The sequence below is a fragment of the Sphaerodactylus townsendi genome, linkage group LG06 (assembly GCF_021028975.2).
Source record: "Sphaerodactylus townsendi isolate TG3544 linkage group LG06, MPM_Stown_v2.3, whole genome shotgun sequence".
Classification (NCBI taxonomy): Eukaryota; Metazoa; Chordata; class Lepidosauria; order Squamata; family Sphaerodactylidae; genus Sphaerodactylus; species Sphaerodactylus townsendi.
Window position 1 is genome coordinate 92825519 of NC_059430.1, and position 21185 is coordinate 92846703.

The 21185-nt window shown below is 43.7% G+C and overlaps 1 protein-coding gene across 13 annotated transcripts in view; it reads left to right on the forward strand.

Annotated features, from left to right (window-relative positions):
* The first annotated feature begins 1342 nt into the window (after window positions 1-1342).
* PPFIBP1 (PPFIA binding protein 1) overlaps window positions 1343-21185 on the forward strand; it is a 121530-nt gene continuing 101687 nt past the window's right edge. For all 13 annotated transcript variants that reach the window (XM_048499905.1, XM_048499907.1, XM_048499911.1 and 10 more), the window contains exon 1: window positions 1343-1470. The gene's annotated coding sequence lies outside the window, so the exon portion shown is untranslated. The remainder of the gene's footprint in view (window positions 1471-21185) is intronic.

Genomic DNA, 21185 nt, shown 5'->3' on the forward strand with positions numbered 1-21185 from the left:
ACACTATACTCTGTGGGCCTTTCCGGCTGACAATATACATTAAGCTATTAATTTTGTGTAGCATCTTGTACTTTAGATTGGGCCAGTGTGTGCACAGAGAAATATAGCAGAAATGGCTAGAAATGAAGAATAAATCAGTGTGGAAAAAAACAAAGTTTGACGTTTACTGAGATGCAACTTATTTCTCAGAGATATAATGCAATGCATCTCTTTCAAGCAGTTAGGGAAATATTTGCTGGAGGGGAGTCAAAGTTAATGTGCCTTGACCCCAGCCTGAAATTCATCTGGGGAGTCCATAAAAAGAAAACGCTGCCCTGTTTAATTTCTACCTGTAGCTAGGACAATTACAGGCACATCCCAGGATCTGGGAGGCCTAGGTTCAAATACCTGTTCTTGGTAGGCAACCTTGGGTCAATCATAGTTACAGATGAACCTGCCTTCGAGGGTTGCTGTGAAAATAAACTAGACAACAGAAGCTATAAGCCAAGGTCTCCACCGGGGAGAAAGTTGGGATGCGAACAAAGTAAATAGATAAGTAAACATCAGTGGCGTCTTTAAACTGAACTCCCTCATTTGTCAAAACTTCCAAAAGGCTGAGCAGCCAGATTTTAATTCAATCCCAGTATGATTATTTTTTAATTTAGGCTTAAACTTTTAACATGAATGTGATCATTTCCCACAGGCAACGCTCTGGCAAGACCAAAAAGAAAGAAGCAAACTCAGCCTCTCGGATGATTCTCCCCCCGCCCTCTCTCTGTCCTTCCGTGGAATGAGGGCTGGCTGGCGGTGGTGCTTCCTGTTTGGGCTCTTTCGGGATTTGGGCGCTCGTGGTTGCCGAGAGTGCAGCGCATGAAAAGCCAGCTGCTGAACTCGTGTCTTGCGCGCGTTACACGAAAGCACAGGGGCGGGAGCGTGGGGTGCCCCGGGAACCTTTTCTCCTTCTCTGTATGCTCTGCTAAAGGTAGACGAACACGCGTCTCTGACAGGCGGGGGAGCACGTCAGGACTGGCCGAGATTTGGGAGACGCGACTTTTACCGCGCATTCCGCTCCGAGTTTTTGCATGCTTGCGGAAGAGATGGTTGTCAAGCGTCTGTACGTAGTTGCAGCGAAGCTTTGGTGGCCGAGCTCCGGTGGGGTTGCAGCGCTATTTGCACAAGTCTCGGGGGCCGGACAGCTCTAGGCAAAGCGCTGCTCCGCCACCTGGCAAAAAAGGGAAAAAAAGGCAGGAGCGGGGAGACCAATCGTAAGCGCCCAGTGGGTTGGGGCTCCGCGCTCCCTTCCAGTCCCTGCGGTGGGAGGAGCTCGGGAGTGACGTCAGCTGCACCGCGGGGTGCGGGGAGGTGGAGAAGAGAAGGGCGAGCCTGGGAGCCGAGGGGAGGATGGCGGTGGGAAGCTGAGCGGCGGCGAGCCCTGCTGCTCGGGGAAGGAGGGCCGGACCTGTGCGGGATCCTGGGCTGCTCTGGACTCGGGTGAGTGGCGTGGCTCGGCTTGGCTCGCCCGGGAGAGGGGGGCAGACTCCGGCGGGGCACTTTATGGCTCTGTGGCGCGGCGCCTCTTCCCGTTTCCCAGATGGGCTCCTGGGAAGTTGCAGGCTGGCTGTGACCGGGGAGTGCGGCGGCAGCTCTAGGGAAGGGCTGGGCAACGGGCTCTCGAGCAGGGCAAGAGTGCAGAATCGTGGTGGTTGAAATCCGCTTCGGTGCACGCGGAGTTGAAAGACAGCAGCGAAAAGATTCTCTGCGCTCTTTCTGAGAAAGTATTGGGATTAAAGCACGGGAAGTGTGGAGAAGGAAATGGCAGGAGATACGTACAAGGCTGTGGGGTGTATTTCTTGCAGAGAGGGCTACAGAGGAAGAGAGAGAGCAGCTGTTTTTTAAAGCGGCGATTTCATACTAAATGCCACGGTGTACTTCGTTGCTATAGCAGGGGATGGTGAAAATCTGGCCATGCCAGTGGCAGGAATTTGGGCTACAAGTTTTAATGCTTCCCAGTCTACAACTCCACCGATCGCTTGATTTCCAAAGAAGTTACTGGGGGCACGTTTCCCGATTCCAGTACGCAGCAAACTTCACAAGGCTATCTTTAACTTTATAATAGTAATAAATCATTTTCAGCATCATCTTTGTAAACTGACTCTGGAACTGCCTTTGTAAACTCAAGGGGGAGTAAGCTTCGTGAACAGTGGGGCTGACTTCTGAGAAAACACCAGTAGGATGTAGTGCCTATGTTTCAAATCAGGGTTTCTCATCTCTAGCAGTCCCTGGCTGTTTGTTTCTTTTTTTAGCACACTTGTATTTTCTGTGCCTGCCAAATCATTGCTGCCTCTGCTTGCCGCATGTGAAGGGTTCCCATGAACACAGAGTTCTTTATTTCTTTTCCTGAAACTGGAAACTGCAGTAGATTTCCGGGAGACATCTGGTGGTTGCTTATTCACGGGAGCAAAACAAACCCACCTTCTTTTGACGAGTGGAGAATAGTCATTGGAATAAAGGAAAGAGTGATTGAAGGAGTTCTTTGTTTGCTGGTGGGTCAATTCAGATTGTTGTCTCTAAACCCCACATCTGTGGTGAAAAGTTATTACCGGTACTCATGTATGCCTGTTAACGTTTGCTGGAGTCTTGCTGGAAGCCTGTGTTTGGAGAAAGTAGCAGAAAAACGATGTTGGTCTAAATGTAATGTTGACCATGTGTGGTGTTTAAGGTAGCTTAAAAATCAGCACATTTTTATTAGCCCACTTTATCCAAAGATGCCCCAAATAGGCTGATCTTGCCAGATCTCAGAAGCTAAGCAGGGTTGGTCCTGGTTAGAACTGGAATGGGAGACCACCAAGGAATACCAGTGTTGCTATGCAGAGGAAAGCAATGGCAAGCCACCTCTGATTGGAAAACCCTGTTGGGTTGCCCTAAACCAGTTGTGACTTGATGGTACTTTGCACACCCATTGGTGCTAATCACTAATAGTTTAAAACAGAACTTTGCGCTTTGCTTTGCCCTCACCTCCTAATCCCATGCGGACTTTTGTGGCGGGAAGAATGTCATAGATTGCTGCATGTGGGATCAGAGAGTAGCTGTTCAGCATGTCTTCAGGGGTCCTCCACTTTGGTCCCCTCTGCTAGTCTGTAAGACCTGCCTGGTTACTCCAGACACCCCCAAAGGGCATATTCTTTCACCTCTTGATGTTCAAGTGTCCTGTCCAGGATCTGGGGAGAAGAAAGACATCTAGTTGCTTGTCTTGTCACAGCACTTCAGTTCACCTTTCAGGTAACTTGTGCCTCACAGTTTAAGAATGTAGATTCCCAAAAAAGTCCTTTCCAAAAACCCCTTATCTGTGTAAAGCCTTAGTGAAAATCATGAACAGAGTACAGTGAAAATCATGAACAGAGTTGTGCCCTATGCGATCCATTAACTTAAATGGGCTAAGAAGAGTATAACTCTACTTGGAATTGCACTGTTAACAGGCAGTCCTTGCTCATCCTTACTGAACAGAGATGTATCATTGATGGGATTGCAGAGTGATGTGCAATGAAAAGTGTACAGTAATGGCAGCCTGCTGGTATATCCTGTTTAGTATTATAGTCCACGATTGAAGGCAAAGGGTTCGTTCTTGGTGGCTTTTGGAAAAGTGAGTTTTTTTGTGTTCATCAGTCATGAAGCTGATGTGGAAGACCTCTCCCTGAGACATTGGAGAGCCACTGTCAGCTGAATAGATAATACTGACCTTGATCAACTAATTGTTTGATTCAGTGTAAGGTAGCTTAATCTATGCACACGTATTCCCCAATTCTGCAGTCCCTTCAGTGGCCTGTAATGGTTTTATGTGTAACTTTACATCTGAGGATGATGTTGTGGTATAGTTCCTTAAACAATTCTTTGCTTCTGTCCCCTTTAGTAGTCTGGTAGCATAACATCTGTTGTTTTGGGGAGCATTTTTTGCCCCCTGGCTACTAAATAAAAGACTTAAATGTAATTTACTTGGGAAGAAGAGTTCTCGAAAGGATACTGTGGCAAGAAACTGCTGAGCTGCAAATTCTTGGTATTCTCAGGTGTGCACTCACGGTAGAATGGAGATGATTTGCTCTCTATGGAAAGTAATTGTTCCTCATTACAGGGTTATGTACACAATTTTAATTCATTCTGCTTCTGTTGGGACTGGCCCACACCCACTCTAAATAATTAACTCTTTAGAGTAGATCTTTCTCGCAATCTAATGTAACATCTGTGTCTGGGAAATTTGGCCTTCTGGCTTCTTTGCAATAACTACCCTCTCTTTCCCCAACTTTTTGCAGCACAGAGTGAATCTCTCTCTCTGATAACATAGTGTAGTAGTGCTTTGTACCCCTGATGAAACGGGCTCTCACTCACACAAGTCCTCTGACGTAATACATTAGTCTTTGAGGTGCCATAAGATTTTAGTGAGTTTTCAAGAACTGGGCAAAGCAGGTGACAATAAGTAATTCTGTAGATGTGTTTTTACTTGGGCTTGAAATCCAAAGCTGATTTTTCAGGAGCTGAGTAAGCCACCGTATGGCTGTGTAGCTTCAATGCTCTTCACATGTTTTTTTTTAAAATATTTTCCATATTGTAGAGGATAGCCTGGAGGAATTTTTAAAACATATGTATAAGGAGTGACTGATTCAAATTTGCTTTGTGTTTTTAATCCCTGGACAAATTCTTGTGAGGAGTCAGCCTTGGTAGTTCTTTTTGTTTTAGGCTTGCTCATGGTTTTGACAGTAAAATATGCACCATTGGTTGTGGAACATAGGGAGTGGCATCGAGGACACAGGAACACAGACTGCATTTTAACTTCTCTGACCCAGCAAAGAAGATGCTAAAAACGCAGATATTTTCTACAGTCAAATACCTGAAGGCAAACACCTTTGATGCACCCATAAATGAGCTAGTTCCCAGCTTTCTTTCACTCTGCTGCACCTTTCTCCAGCGTCACACCCATGGGTGCCATAGTGTGATTTTTTTTTGGCATACACTTGCATCATGAGTCCTGGGATAAAATTCAGATGGGATGGAATAGTATGACAAGGAAGGGGGAGCTGAAGGTTGTTGCCTTCCATCTGACAGACTGATCAAGCACTGGACTTATCCTGATGGCAGCCTTATGCCATTGGCTTGGTCTGACTTCCTTATGTCTCTGGGCATTGCAGCTTCTTATTCTATTGCAGCTTTCTTCTTTGAGTATGCATAGAACAAATCCTTCTGACTCTTTGAAAACTGATGCCAAATAGCAGCTGTGTCCCAAAGCAAAGAGCTGATTTCACCCCAGGCTAGTCACATTGTGATTAGCACTGTGGCCCATAGCAGCCGGTTTTGGTGGCACCCACTACCTTTCCTGAAAATTAAAAAACTACCCATAAGCTGATCAAAATGGAGGAGGGGATTCCTGTTGCTTAATGTCCATTAAACAAAAATGAGGGTGGATGGGGTTCACTCATGCTTTGAGGTTGCCAACTCCAGCTGAGGAGGATGGAATGTAGGGAGGGAATGGACCTAGTAGGATGTCTCATGCCTCATGATATCACATACTGGTCAAAGGCCACCTATAACTGTTCCCCTTTTGGTGAGGTTGCTCCCACCAAAATTCAGATTTAAATTGCCTACCTCATATCACTCCCCCCCCCCCCAATTTTCCTCTTATAATTTCTAGGTTTCTGCATGCAAGTGTTCTTTGTGGCATATGTATCATTTGAGCCTAGAAATATTTGTGCTGGTATAACTGGCTGCTATCCAGCTGCTATCCAACTCAACATAAAAATCCTCTTAACATCTTTTTAAAAAGTGATAAGCTAAGTGCTGCGCCAGTCTGGAAGCTGGTAGGTTGTCATCACTATGCTGATAACACCCAGTTATTTGTTACTCTGAAGAAGCCACCAACTGTGATTTCTTCCTCCTGGCCCTGTGCATTAATGGGGTGGTCTAAGTGACTGAGGGAGAACAAATTGAAGTTGGGTCCAGTTAAGATGGGGGCTACTGCTTTAAATAGAATTGTTCTTCCAGTGCTGTGCATCATTGGTTGAAAGACTCTGGGGAATCTTGGTGGATATTGGTTGCATGTTGGAGAAACAGGTGCCCATGAAATTTGTGTCCAGTTAGGAAATTGGCTCCCTATTTATAGGCACTGGATCTAGTCATGCTTATCCATGCTTCAGTAATATCAAGGCTAGATTGCTGTAAGGTGTTCTACATGGGGTTTTCCCTTGAAGACAATATGGAAATTGCAGCTGGCATAAAATGCAGCAATTCATTTATTATTGTGGGCTAATTGGTGGGATTAACTCACTCCTATTCTGAGGTGCCTCTACTGGCTGCCAGTTAGTTTCTAGGTGTTGTTTAAGGTAATGGTTTAACCCTTCATGATCTGGGACCTACATACATGAAGATCCACCTGTACTCTCATGTATTGTGTAGTAGGTTGTTACGCGCAGCAAGGTCTACTGTCAGTATCCTCTTTGTCGGAGGAATATTAAGTGATTGTTACATCCAGCCTTTTGAGTGGCTGCTGGAACAGTCTCTTAGGAGAAGTAAAGGGGGTATCTACTCTTCTGGCTGTAAAATGGGGTTGTACCTGAGAGCTTTGGGGCAGCCTGATCCCCAGCAAATGGGTAATTTCTGGCTAGTGGGAAAATAAGGAGGTTTTTAAAATTGGTTTTAATGTATGTTATCTCTCTTCTTGTAATGTTTGTGCTGTATCAAATTGTTTTACATTGATTTATATTGTTGGTAGCCACCTTGGGTCCTGAGATACTTGGAAGAAACTATAATATAAATATTATAGATACAGAATGCACCACTTAGTTTAACATGTTCTGATATTTTGATTCCGTTGTTTCCTGGTCCAGATTTTCCTCTAATATCAATCCATCTCTTGCACTTAAGAAAATGCTCCCAGGAGAGATTGCAGCAGCCATGGAATCTCTTAGAACTGTGCTTTTGGCCTTGCCGATTTCTGAGGCAAATGTCCAAATTTAAGTGTTTAGTCAGTCTGACTTGTCTTTGTTTAACTCTCCACTGCAAGCAAATAAGTCCCTCTCAGCAGCAGCAGAGGGTTTTCCTGCCTCCCTTTAAACAGGCCCATCCAACCAGTGTAAGACTTGATTGTCCGGGGGAGTCACCTGAAGCCCCTAACCATCCACTGACCAGGCCTGTCATTCTTTTTTCTGTCTAGAGGAGAGGTCAGTGGGTAGTCTGTGCTGAGGTAAAGCGGGAATGCCAGCTGGCAATAGAACATCATTTGGTTTTAGTAGGTGGCTTATTGTTTGTTTTTTATCAAATTGTTTTATATTATTTTTATGTTATTGTTACCCATCTTGGATTCTGGGAGAAAGACTGGTAGGTACATATTTTAAGTAACAATAATGTATTTTAAATAACAATCCACTCTGGAGACCTCTGGAGGATGCCAGCCAACCACACTCCTGCTCTTCTGTCAATGCCCAACTGGCCTCCAGCCTTCAGTATCTCTCCAGGCAGTAGTCAGTCAGCTTCTCTTAGTCCCTAGGAGCACCTTCAGAATTTTGAGAGAGGATGGAGAGTGCCACCCCAAAATGCTTTCTCAGGGGGTGGGACTGGAGAATGCTACCCCGAAATGGCTGCCGCAGGAGGTGGAACCATGGCTGTGGAAACGGGTGCAGAATCGTTGGCACAGGAAGTGGAGCCAGGAATACCCACACACACAAGGAGGAAGGGGAGATTGTGAATATGAACAGAATGTGGGGGCGGGGGGTGGCAGCCTGAGAGAAAGAGCCTTCTCAGCTATGGTACCAAAATGATGGCTGCCCAGGGATATTAATTTGTCCCCTTCGATCATTGTCTTCCACCAATGGATGAAAACTTCCTTTAGTTTTGCCTGGTAATTCTTCAGTGATCTCCTCTTCCTGCCTTATGTTTTAATTTGCATCTCTCTGTTTTATATATGTATTTTAACTCTGATTTAATTGGTTGTATGTTGTATTTTATGATGTTTTTGTTGTTAGTTTCCTTGGCAACCCTGTTTGAACAGAAAAGTGAGTTGTAAATGTTGTAGATAATAATGAAATCCATATTCAGAAAAAGCCTGGGGTGAGCCATGCTCTTTTTTTACTGTGTTTTGGTACATATGTTTCCCAGTATCCTTGCAGTCAACTGGTGACCCTGTAGTCCTTCAAGGCAAAAGACGTTCAGGGGTGGTTTGCCATTGCCTGCCTCTGTATTGTGATCCTGGACTTTCTTGGTGGTGTCCCATCAAATATTAACCAGGGCTGACCCTGCTTACCTTCCGAGATTGGATAGCATAGGCTATCCAGGTTAGGGCTTTGTATGTGTTAATGATAGGCATTTACTACTACTTTTATAGTGGCTATAATAAACAACTGTCATATGATCTATGATACTTGTGATGCAGATATTTTGGAAGGGTGATGAGGCTAGTGCTGAAGAATTTAACAGCAATTTCAGGAAGTAGTGACTCTTCTTCAAAATGAATGCCATGGCTGCTTACAGCCCCAGTGCCTTTGCTTGGTCCCTGTAAATGTAACTAGGGGAAATGGTCATCATCCCACAGTTGATACTATCTGCTGTGGAAGTTTCAAGCTTGTAGGTGAGGGCAGGAGGTACTGGAGGAAAAAGGTGAAGGCAGGAGTGGAAGTTCCCATGTGGAGATGTTATCCAGCCTCACTAAAGATACCAGAAGGTGGCAAGTCAGAAAGGGCATAGCTTAGTGGTCTAGGATCTTCAGGTGGTTGACTGAGGTTTTTGAGAATGGATAATAGGAAAGTTGCAAATAGGGACCTGTAAGAAACCAGTGAGGAGGGGATGTCCCCCCCCTTTGTTTCCATCCCTCTCCCACCTTATTTGTCAAAGTTAATCTATTTCTTTTTCCACTCCTCTTCACCTAACAGCCAATTACCTTTGGCCATTTATGCATGCACCCATAGGTGAGAAGCGGTTGATTCTCTAACTTTGCTTTGCAGCGTGGTTTTCCTGTTTACACCATCCTTTTTTTTACCCCATTAAAAAAATTGGTTAACCCTCCTCTGAAGTGTCTCTATTTGGGCCGATCTGTAATTTTACCTGGCTGCCTTCTTTTTTGTTGCCATGCATTTTGGGAGGTTGCCTGATGGGTATTTTTTAATGTTGTTTTGGGGCCATCTGGTTTATTGATTGCTATCTAGCTAGATCTTCCCATATTTTAAGACTACCCTGTAGTCACCCTCCAAAGTTATCTAGTCATGGAGGCAGGGGGTGGCTGCTGTGTTTGGGGGTTGCCTGGTAGTGATTGCCCTTGCATTCAGTATAAAATGTTCCTCCTGAGCCAGGTCCATTTCACTTGGTTTGCTGAACTTCTGTTAATAGCACTGATTTTTTTAAAAAAGGACTCTAATGGCGGAACCTCTAAAAACTTCCAGTTGTCCCAACATAGAGGGGGCATGGGAGGAAGGTGAAAAGTGGAGTGTGCACTCAATGCAAAGGAGACTACATGTACATAAATAGCATTTATCTGCTCCTTTCTCTTAAGCTTTCCCTCTCCTCTTCCTGGCAGCCTCTGTCAAGGAAAGCTATAGCCCAGTTGTGTGGTGTCAGCCACTGGGACAGGTCCACTTACATGGTAAGGTACCCTCAAGGACTTGAGGGGTGGCACCTCACTTTCCTCTGTTTCTCCCTCCCTACATTTTTTCACTTTCCCTCCTTCTGTCAACCCCATATCCTCTCCCATTCCCTTTCTTTCCTTCTCAGCCACCTGCATTTTATCTGCCTCCCATCTTGAACTATATTTTGTATTCATTTTCTTAATTCATACCCCACCTTTCTCCACAGTCGGGACCAAAGCAGCTTACATTATTCTCCTCCCCTCCTTCATCTCCACACAAGAACTCTGTGAGTTAGGTTAGACTGAAAGTATGTGACTAGTCCAAAATCATCCATTGAGCTTCCACAGCAAGATGGAGTTTCAAATCTGACTCTCCCAGACCCAGCTACATCATACTGACCTATGTAAGGGGGTACTGTTCAATAGTAGAAATCAGCCAGGCCTTGTTGAATCATGAAAGTTGAGTGGCATGAAGTCACACAGAGGTTGCTGCTTGGCCTAAGTCTGCCAGCTTCCCCTCCGGACCCGGAAATCGCCCAGAATTACAACTAAACTCCAGACAGCAGAGATGTGTCTCCCTGGAGAAAATGAGTGCTTTGGAGGGTGGTATCTGTGACAATATATCTGACTGATCCCTTTCTCCTCCCCAAACCATGCTGTCCTCAGACTTTACCTTAAAATTTCCAGATATTTCCCAGCCTGGAGTTAGCAACCCTAGAATTCAGGCCTGGTCACAACGAGTCCTCTCTCAAAGGCCAAGACCGCCCTGGAAGGACCCTTCCCCTATGCCTTTTACTTATAGAAAACAAGCCTTGGAATGCCAAGCGTTGGAATGCCATGGTTACCAAGCAACAGCCATTGAGGGAATCTGTTTGTTAAAACTTCAGGTGCCTTTATCCTTTTGGATTTTTTAGACCCTCCAGTGTAATTTTTTTAATATTTCACATTTTTCTGCAAACCTGGGGCCCTGTTCAGGTTGGTAGAAAGATCTGTCATGGCTGTTCACAATAACTGGATTTAAGTATCCTCAGAGCTGGCTGACGTGGCTGTTAATATATAGATCAGTGATGGCGAACCTATGGCACGGGTGCCAGAGGTGGCACTCAGAGCCCTCTCTGTGGGCACGCAGGGAGTTCATCATGTGGGGGGTGGAAAATCACTCCCCCCCCACACACACACATCTAGGCTGGCCTCGGCTGCTGGGCTCGATTATTAGCATTAAACCTAAGACCTAGTTTTGGGGAAGCAGTGTAGGTAACCCTGTTAAGCACAGTTAAACCCCACTGATTTTCATGCAAAGAACTAAAACGCGATCCTTAACCTGGGAATAATCGCGGTTGCTGGCAATGGGGCTTGCTTCTGAGTAAACCCTCCTAGGGTCGTGATTCACCCGTTTGAAGAGTTGCATGGTTGCTTCAAAGCAAAGCCAACCACCACCACCAAGCTTACTCCAGAGTAACGCACGCCTCAGAGCCAACCATTTTTTCTTAACTAAAACCTCAGTATTCAGGTTAAATTGCCGTGTTGGCACTTTGCAATAAATAAGTGGGTTTGTGGTGGCAGTTAGGGGCACTCGGTCTCAAAAAGGTTCGCCATCACTGATATAGATGATGATGGTTATGAGGAGTGCAAAGTTTTTTGGGGGTCCTGCATCCTTACTACTTCATTTATATATTGCTTTTTTCCCTAATCGGGATCCAAAGCAGCTTTTCGCTTTACCTTCTCCCCGTTCACTCTGTCCTCTGAACAGTCACCTTTCAGATAGGTTAGGCTGTGGGATTGCAACAATCTCAAGGTTATCCAGTGAGTTTCTGTGGCGGAGAGAGGACTCAAACCCAGTCATCTTGGGTTCATCTGACATTCTAACCATTCTAACCCTAACCACCCTCTTAAATGTCACATTCTGTCAGTGGCTACAAGGTGTCTCAAGGAGCCCCATAGCTAGAGATGTATGTAAGGTGGATGTGTTGTGTCCAGAGTGGGTGTAAAGTAGAACTAACACAAAACACATAGAACATTACTGAATGTATAGAATAATTTGATGCATTCCATTTTCTTAAAGTGCTTGACTGTTGTTTTGTTATCTTCAGACTTGCTGGCTTGGAAGATGAGAGCGAGAGAGTTTGTTTCTTAAGTTGTATTTGGGTTGAATATTGCCTGCCTGTTTTTCATTGCATTCATGTGAGTTAGAGTTACAGAATCGCTTTATTTTTTAATGAAACCAGCAATTGTAGGGATAGGGCCTGGGGTAATGGTTGGGCCTCAGAAAATTCTGCCCCTTGTCCTGTATGGAAAGAAGAATTGGTTAGCTTCCCAGGAAAACAAGAGTCATCACAAAACTGTTGCTTTCTCTCTTCTACTGGAAGATAAGAGGCCTTTGAGAAAGCAACACGTGGCTGCCACCACTCTGGGTGGGGATTATTTTATTTGGAACATGGAGACTTATTGTGGTGCCTTTAATATACAGTTGGTTTGCTTTTTAACTGTGTCAAGCAGTTGTATGTGCTGAATGTCAATTTAATACTAGCTCATGCCCAAGGTGCAGTTTTTACTGCTAGGGTAATGCCTGCACATTGAAAACAAGCGTTTCAGGGAGGTGGACTGTAGTCTTATATGTGAGGCTTTGCTGTGGAGGGAGGGTTTTTGTATCGCACATTCTCTTGCCTGTTTTCTGGTGTGGAAGAGTCCGGATTTGGATGTACATATCTCAGCATTAGTTTAGTTGACTGGTGCAACATTGCAATATTCCATGCATTACAGAGGGATCTGGGGATTTTGCTGTTGTGTATTGAATTTTGAGATTTTGAAAAATTAATGAAGTTACATCACTGGAAAATGCAAACATGCCTCCTTTGGGGGGAAAAGCCCAAAGATGTGTAGGAAATGCACAGATTTCTTAGTTGAAGTATGCTTGCTGTGAAGCATCATGAAAAGAGCTGGTTTATCTTGGCTTCCCATTACACAAAGGCATTAATTTAGGAAGTAAAACAAAACACAGCTAACTGCGGCTTTCTGTTGGCCCTCTTCAACAAATAACTGGCCTACATCATGCTGTCAGTTGTTATGGGGTGGTGGCCCAGCTGTAGGGAGGGGATGTTGCTGATGGCCCAAGAGTCTCACCCTGTCTGACCTGAGGATTGAATCTGAGGTTCCCTGATCATATGCATAACTAATGTGCTGGCTCCAGTGGTGACTGCTTATCCTTCTTTTTAAAATGCCATTATTTCAGGTTGGTGAAAGCTACATGTCTTTCTTATACAACCCTTATTTTATGAGTTCTTCAGTAGAGGGAGATTTTTAGTATCATCACGAATACTGCTGTTTATTTTCAGGCAGTTCATCTGATACCCTGTTTTGTACTTGATTCTTATTAATACTGATGCCAGGTGGGTGGGCTGTGGCATTTCTTTGCAGATCAAACACAACAGCTGATCTAGTTACCAGTTATTTAGTCCGATCACTTTCCTTAAGAATGCTATCTTTCAAACATTTTGGGTTTGCTGAACTGATATACTGTTACATATTGGGGATAGAAAAATAATTATATTCCCTTTTTGCTGGTGTCTGTAGTGATTAATGGTGTACTAAAACTTAGAGGTATAATTGTGGTTTTGTCATTCTAGAGGCTATGTGTGAAGGGTTCTGTATAGCCTAGGGTACAAAGGTTGGGCATTCCATCACAGAACCACAAATTTACTGGATAAGAGTTGACATTATTGTTGATGTTGATCGGCTGGCAGAATTGAGGATTCAATGAATAACTGCTTATTCTTTGAGACTGTACTACTCATAGTTTTCCATAAACTTTTCTTGTGTTGTTCATAGCATCTGATGAGCATTCACTGTTCATAGAGAGGCTTGGGATTCATTTCCTTAAAGAATAGAGCAAAATCAATTTCTTTGATTAGACAAGCATTTGGAAATATTTGCCTCTCCCTCTGTGCACACTCATTTCATCTGGTATATTTCACCTGAGTAGGAACCCTCTAAACAACAGTAGAGTTTCACTTTAGGCAAAATCTGAAGTCAGTTTTATTCCAATGTCTGCTTTCAGTGTTCTTTCTATATTCCCAAGTCAAATTTTGAAATTGAGTGTTTGCAGGTTTGAGAAGATGCAGGCAAGACTTCCTGTTGTCCTTTCAGACCAGTGGTTCCTAACCTCCTCCTTCAGAGTCATCTTTCCATGTTGACTCATCTATCAAGGAAATCCCCAAATGTTGCAAAAGACTCTGGGGCATTCTTCCTCTAGGGCAGACAATTGTGTCATGTGGAATACTGTTCACAGCCGTACTGAACTTTCCTGTTGCCCTACACAAATAGAGCACACTCCTCTTGTTGCCCACTTCAGGGAATTTTGATTCTTGTTGTACGGAGCTTTTGCCGAACCCCAGTTTAAGTACCCTTCCCCCCCTGTGAAGTGTTAACAGTATTTGTGTCTGTTTCTAGCCAGTGCTGTGTCTTCAAATGCATCTTGTTCATCCTAAAACACCCCCTCCCCGTGCTTACAGAATGTGCCTGAGGAGAGACAGGACAATGAAAATAGCCGTGTACATGTTGGGGCAGTATCTTGGAATAATTAAAGTGTGAACTGCGTGTGAAATTCACATGCTCTTCGGGCATAATGACTAAAGTTCCCAGCTGTGAATATTAGTTCAGACTTTGCTTTGATTTGTGAAGTCTTCAAGAACTGGGGCCATAGCACACACTTCTCATCAGGGGTGATGATGTGCATGCAAAAAGGAGAGAAATACCCTTAAGACGGTTTTTGATTTCCCCCTCCTGTGTTGTTGACCTCGTTTTCTGACTTCAAAGTGAAATTCCAACTCTGAGACTCCTTTAAGACTACACAATTACCGTGTGACCTAGTTCTGTCCTACAGTTTTATGAAATGGGAATGTGATCATTTCTTGGTGGGAAAGCAAGAATCACTTTCAAGGTGTCAAATGGCTGGCATTTTAAGCCCATCTTTTTATGAGCAAATAACAAATGTCGTCTTGTTGAATTATCTGCCAACTGGATTGAGCCCTGATTGGTTATTGCAAAAAAAAAAATTGGGAGAAGGGGAACCATATATGACAGGTTATTATTTTCTGCCATAATAATGATGACCAATAGGTGTTGACTGAGGGCTTATATATGTCAAGGACCGTAGGTTAGGGAGTTGGACAGCCACCCCTTGAAGGAGCCTTGTTGGGAGAGATGGTAGATTTTTCCATCCCTGCAACCCCACTGTTTGTGATGATAGGAAGTCACTTGCAGGTTCTCCTGAATTACCTTGTGTGTGCTGCTTGATTTGGATTGGGACCTCAGCATGCGCAAAAAAGACTTTTCAGTCTTCTGTCCCATTTCCATGTTCAGAATCTATCTGTAGGGAGGCTGTTTGGCCTGGACCCATATATTTTCCTGGGATGCACATTAGTTTCACCTAAGGTTTCCAGTCAGCAGCTGACAACTGGTGGAAGACTGGAGAACATGCTGGATAACATGGTTAAAGAACATTTTTCAGCAAGAGATAGCAGCATAGAAAGTAACGGAGTCCAAACTGAATTGTATGAATGTCTGACTTTGGGCATATTTTATGTACATTGAAAATACTACATGCCCACGATGATTGGGGCATTAGTGGTCTTATAGCCCCATTTATAGACTCTATTCACACTAGTGGTTGAGTATAGTATTCAGCTATTTAGTCCTACTAACTGCTAGCCATTGTTGTGCATTGTTCACAGTTTTGGTCTAGAATATTAGCAGGAAGGGTAGGTGGGAATGTGTAGACTCGTGCATGCTTACATAGACAACCCCTAAACTTCTAGCAGGAAGAAAAGGAAAGATATAGACTTCTACCTGTATGATCAGAAGGAGGGGGCAAGTGGGTTCAACCCTTATCCCAGATTGATTCCCATTGATTCCTCTTGGATTTTTGTAGGCAAGGAGAGTGGGGTTGTGTTGTTATTGTGGTTCACAGTAAAAGTTACCCCTAAAGCTTTTTAGTAAAATAATATTTACTGGTAAACTGGTCTTCATGGCACACGAGCTATTTCCTAGCGATTAAACAACAAGTACAGGTTTTCCCTGTGTGTTTGGGTAGTGGGTTTTTTTTTCAGAGATCCAGTGTGGCTTTTAAAGATATGGCTCCATAAAAACAGCTCTTGTTTCCAAAGAAGGTGATTTCATTGTGGCACTCTCTAAATAGTGTGAGCTATCTTTAAGGGGTTTCTTTTTCTGGTCTTGGGTCTGTTCTCATTGGCAATAAATTTCATCTTTCTTGTTTAGCAACAGATATTCCACTGTTATAGATTTGTTACTAACATGTTCTGTGCCTTGGGTTTATGTGGTACTGCTCATGCAAACAGAAATGTGACGGTTCTTAACTTTGTGAGTCGGTCTGAAAACCTTACACCAATGTGTTTGCTTCTGAACAGTCTCTTAGAGTAAGGTGAGACACAGCAATCTGCCCGAGGCCAAACCAGCCAGTTACAGAAGAGAAAACCTGATGCAACTAGTCCTCAATCTGCATACCAAGTGATCTCTGTGGGAAATCTAGTAACCTTTCAGTGCTCTCAGAAATGCTTCAAGCTTTGAATATATGAAGTATTGGCAAAATTGTTGTGGTTGACTTTTCGCATTTTCCCCTTCCAGTCTGATGCTAGGAAATGAACCTTCCTTATCTGAGGGTTAAGTCTCACGCAGACATTCAAAATGCCTTAAAGTGCTTAGAAATCGGTAGGCTTTTTATTTACCTGTACCAAAATCCAGCTTGTTTTGCAAGTGAGAGAGTTTCTGAATCTTTCCCTTAGAGGAGGATTATAGATCTGTAAAAAACCCAAACTCTTTCTGGCTCTCTGTTCCTCTGAAGTGGGCTGTAAATACACAGAACAAATGTTTGTGTTCCTTTTCCCGCTTTTCAGATTTTGAGATGGGATGTTTGGCCCAGAAGTCTTTCTTACATCCATTCTGCTCCTGTCATCTCAAACAGTTCTTGAATCATTTATTTGTACAGGTGTACATGCAGTAAAGTAGAATAGTTTGATCCCTCTCTCCTTGCTTGCAGTTTTGAAAGAGAAATATTTTAGCTGTAAATTATTGTGACTTGAGAGGGTCCGGGTACACTATGAAGTAGAGTTTTCTGTAACAGGCATTGAGACATGGCAACGGCAGCTTCCTCTTATTATTTGTTTGTTTATTTATTCAACTTAAACTTCACCCTTTCCTGACAAGTTGGGCTCTCACTCTCTGGCCCAAGACATTTTCATGCAGGAGTTCTTTTCCTTAGCCTGCACCACATAGGTGTTCTGTTGGCCGGCTAACTGGATATGAACCTTCCCTGTGTTAGTTACCTGCATGACTGTGTCTCAGTGCCTGCTTTAAAAAAAATAAATTAGTGGAATTTTAGAAAGGAAGCTAATTTATAGGGAGACGAGTGGAAACAAAGTTGGAAAAGTTGTGGTAGGTGGTCTGAAATGGTGAACATTAATGATTGTTTGAAGACAACTGGGAGAAAATGATTGCAGAACTGGAGACTTTATCTTTACAGACCTTTGTTAGTGTCATTCTGCTCCTTGGAAAGTAGGAAGAACAAGTGAGAGCCAAAAAGGACTTGTGGGAGGCATCTCATTTTTTCTCTGCCACTATTTCCTCTTTTCTTTTCCTGAAAGCCCTGTAGCCCCTGCCCTTTTCTTGTTTCCTGCTACCCTTCCCGGCCAATAGCCAACCTATGTTTTTCTGCCCCCTTTTCTTCAAGTTTCCATCCCCTGTCCAGCAGCCTATACCTAGGAAAACTGTTGCCCTGTTGTGTGGTGTGGGCCACTGATCCAGGTGCTCTTGCATAGTAGGGAACCCTCAGGGATTTTTTTTTGGGGGGAGGGGCACCACTCTTTCCTCTGTATCTCCCTCCCCACACTATTTCATTATTCTCTCCTCCTGTCAATCCCCCATATCCTCAGCCATTTCCTACCTCATTCTCTCCTCAGCCATTTACTAACCCACTTTTTATGTGCCCCTCATCTTCAGTTGTATTTCTTATTTTTTTTTTCATTTCTACCCCACCTTTCATCACAGCGGGGACCAAAGCAGATTACATTATTTTCATCTCCATAACAAACCTGTGATGTAGTTTAGGCTGAAAGTATGTGACTGGCCCAAAATCACCTAGTGCACTTCCATAGCAAGATGTGGGTTCAAAGCTGGGTTTCCCAAATCCTACTGTGAAGCTCTAACTGCTACAACACAGGTGGTAATAGGATGGCTATTGTTGAAACCTATCGAGCAGCCAACCCTGGATGACTCATTCAAGTCAGGTGGTATCAATTCATCCAGTGGTTGCTGTCAGGCTCCAGTCAGTCTGCCCTCAAAGGCCAAAAGAGCCCTGGAATGGACCCTGCCTTCTCCCACTGCTTTGACTCACAGAAATCAAGCCTTGGAGTGCTGCGGTTGCCTAGCAACAGAAACTGGGGAAACTATTAAAGCTACAAACACTGTTTTTGTCATTTTTAGGTTTTAAAATCCCTAATTCTTTTTAAATTTCATTTTTTTCTGCAAACTTGCTGCATTTTTCAGGTAGAAAGATCCATTTTCCCAATCATTGTTCTAGTCATTGGATTTCAGTACTCTAATTTTGTCAACTTTGCTGTTAAAACGTAAGATGATCCCATTTTTAAGAGGTGCTTGAAAGAAGGTTTAGTGTATGACCAGTTAGCCTTATGGTGTCTGCTCCTAGATTTGAAGCAGGGCTGAAATATATTCAGTAAAAACTGTGTAAAAATGCTGTTTATTAGGTTTTTATTATTTATATCTATTTATCTATTATATCTATTATCTATTATATCTATTATATTATTTAAATATAATAGAGCTATGATGAAATGTAAGATGAGTAACACAGAAAAATGCTAGGTAGAGCTATTCCAGTTGGAGTCCGTTGACACTAAATCAAAGTAGATCAAGTAGAGGTCTGACGTCTGTTAATGTTCATCCACTAATTAGTAGGCAGTAATAAATTTTTTATGAATCTTAGTTTTGATCTCTACTTTTAAATAGTCCATGTATATTTCAGAATAATGTCTTGAAGAGCAAGTTCTCTTTCTCCACTCCCTACCCCTTTAGAGTTGGATGCTTTGAGATATGGATATTATGTGTACAGAAGAAGACATCTGCATGCAGCAGAGTTAGAAACTGCAAGTGGTGTGCATAGTCCCCAGCTGCATGCCCAGATGTATTTTTCAAAAGCTCAAATCTTATAGTGAAAGCAAACTATGACACCCAATTCTTTGGGTAACCTGCCAGCATTTGCCAACACCCCACAACAAGCATTCTCCCTGTTTGAGTTTGAGCCATTTTTGTAATTATTTGATGTTTCTTTATATAATACATAGCACCAGATGGGATTGGAATGTATTTTTAAAACATAAATTAATATCTAAAGAACCATTTCTCTTTTATTTGGGGCAGAAGGGTGACCCGCCAGCAAAGTTAGGTATCTTCCAAATTTCTGACATGCCAAGCCCAGAAAGTTCGCCATCGTTGACCTAGCAGTGGGTTGTTGGGAGGATGCTCGCAGTGGTACCCCAGGGTCGGATACGACTGAAGGGGAAACTTTACCTTTTTAGGAATCTCTTCCAATATGGGGAATAGATTATTTTGACAGTACTAACCAATTAGGCTATGCAATAAAGGAGCCTTTAAATCCGCCGAAACTACAAGCTCATCTGGTTAAATCAGGGGTAGGGAACCTGCGGCTCGAGAGCCGCGACATGCGCTCTTTCTGCCTCTTTGCACTGGGCGGGCTCCATCGAGATGAGCCACTGGGTCTCCCATCCTTGCCTGCCCTGTGCGAGGTGCAGCAGAGGCGGGTTTCCTCGCCAACTGCCCAGAAAAGCCCGGCTGGGCCGCTGCTGCAGGCTTCCCTCCTCACCTGCCCCCCATTGGAGCCCGTGAGCGGGTGCTTTCTCGGGCGGCCAGCAAGGCTGAGGCCGGCTGGGTCTCTTAATCTCTTGCCCGGCCCTGCAGGTAACCCAGGCAGGGCGGACGCATCCATGCGCTTCTCAGAATGAGCGGAGTAAAAGGTTAAAAAAAACCCAATACATACAGTGTTATCTTTATTTTAAATGTCAAAAATTATTTGTGGCTCCAAGTGTTTCTTTTCCCATGGAAAACGGGTCCAAATGGCTCTTTGAGTGTTAAAGGTTCCCTACCCCTGGGTTAAATGTACTGAAGTTCAGCTTCTGTTGCACATGAATAGTCTGAAGGGGAGGAGGTGTTTGCCACTGTACAAAAGCTTCCTGAGTGCCTGGAAGCAGTTCTCATTCTCTGTAGGCAAGCACCAAACTGGCTATTTTCAAGGCTATTTGTGATGTCCTAGGTCAGGGGTAGGGAACCTGTGGCTCTCCAGATGTTCAGGAACTACAATTCCCATCAGCCCCTGCCAGCATGGCCAATTGGCCATGCTGACAGGGGCTGATGGGAATTGTAGTTCCTGAACATTTGGAGAGCCGCAGGTTCCCTACCCCTGTCCTAGGTGGTTAGAACAAGGGAAATTCTTCATTTGTTCCCCCAACTCTGTTTTTGTTTGGTTGCTTCATGTGGGGGATGGGGTAGGGAATAGTCACAGTTGTAAGGGGTATGAGAATTCAGTGGTTGGACCACAACTTTCTTTCCATCCTTATTGTATCAGCATGATGTTTTGGTTAGGGAGTTGGACTTGGATTCACAAGAATTGAGGGTGATAACCCAGGGCTAGTGACTTGACCAGATTTATCTTTCAGGGTTGTTGTGTATATAAACGGGGAAAATGTTTTTCATCTGGCGATCAGTCCTCAAACTAGGCCATTGTTTATGTGTCTAATCAGGGTTTTTCCTGGCACAACTTTTATCCAAGTATCCTTAGAACATAGTTAGTGGATCACCTCCAGTTTTAAGGATACAACTTCAGAGCAATGTGGCAATTGCCCCCCCCCCCCCCCCCCCCGTTCCCTACTTGGAAATGTTCAGCACAGAGATTGTGAAAACACTTCGGTTTGGCTGGGAATTGGCCACTCTCCCCTCAGATGAGCCAGCTGCCTGGTATTTTTGGTTTGTCTGAAGCTTAAGACGGGTGGCTGGCTGTGTTGTGTATTTTTTTTTCTAATTGTAGAGGAGAAAAATACTTGTTGGTGCTGTCATAGTTTATTTTCTGCGGAAGGTTGGAATTTTCCATGAATGAGTCTGTCATCCAGCTGAATTCATGTCGCTTGCTTATGCTTTGCATGTCCGTCCTGTGGACATCTTCTGCTTACTCACACTTGGAGCTTTTTGAGTGCTTCATTTCTTTTCTTTGTTGTTGATTAGTGAAGTATTCTTTGCAAGAACTCTGCAGAGAATGTTTTTGATAACTGACAAAACAGAACCAGTTGCTGCAAATCTAATTGCATTGAACAGAGATTCCTGGTGCAGCACAAATTGCAGATGTATCGGTTTCCCGGGGCTCGTTGTGGAAAGCATTTGTGCCATAGCACCTGGTGGGCCCTCCTGGGAAATGAAGTACATAATCTGAATAGAGAGGTAGACTCTCCTCCACTCAATTCAGCATTGGACTTGGTTGTTACAAGGTGTTTTCCAAAGAAGTGGATGAACTCAT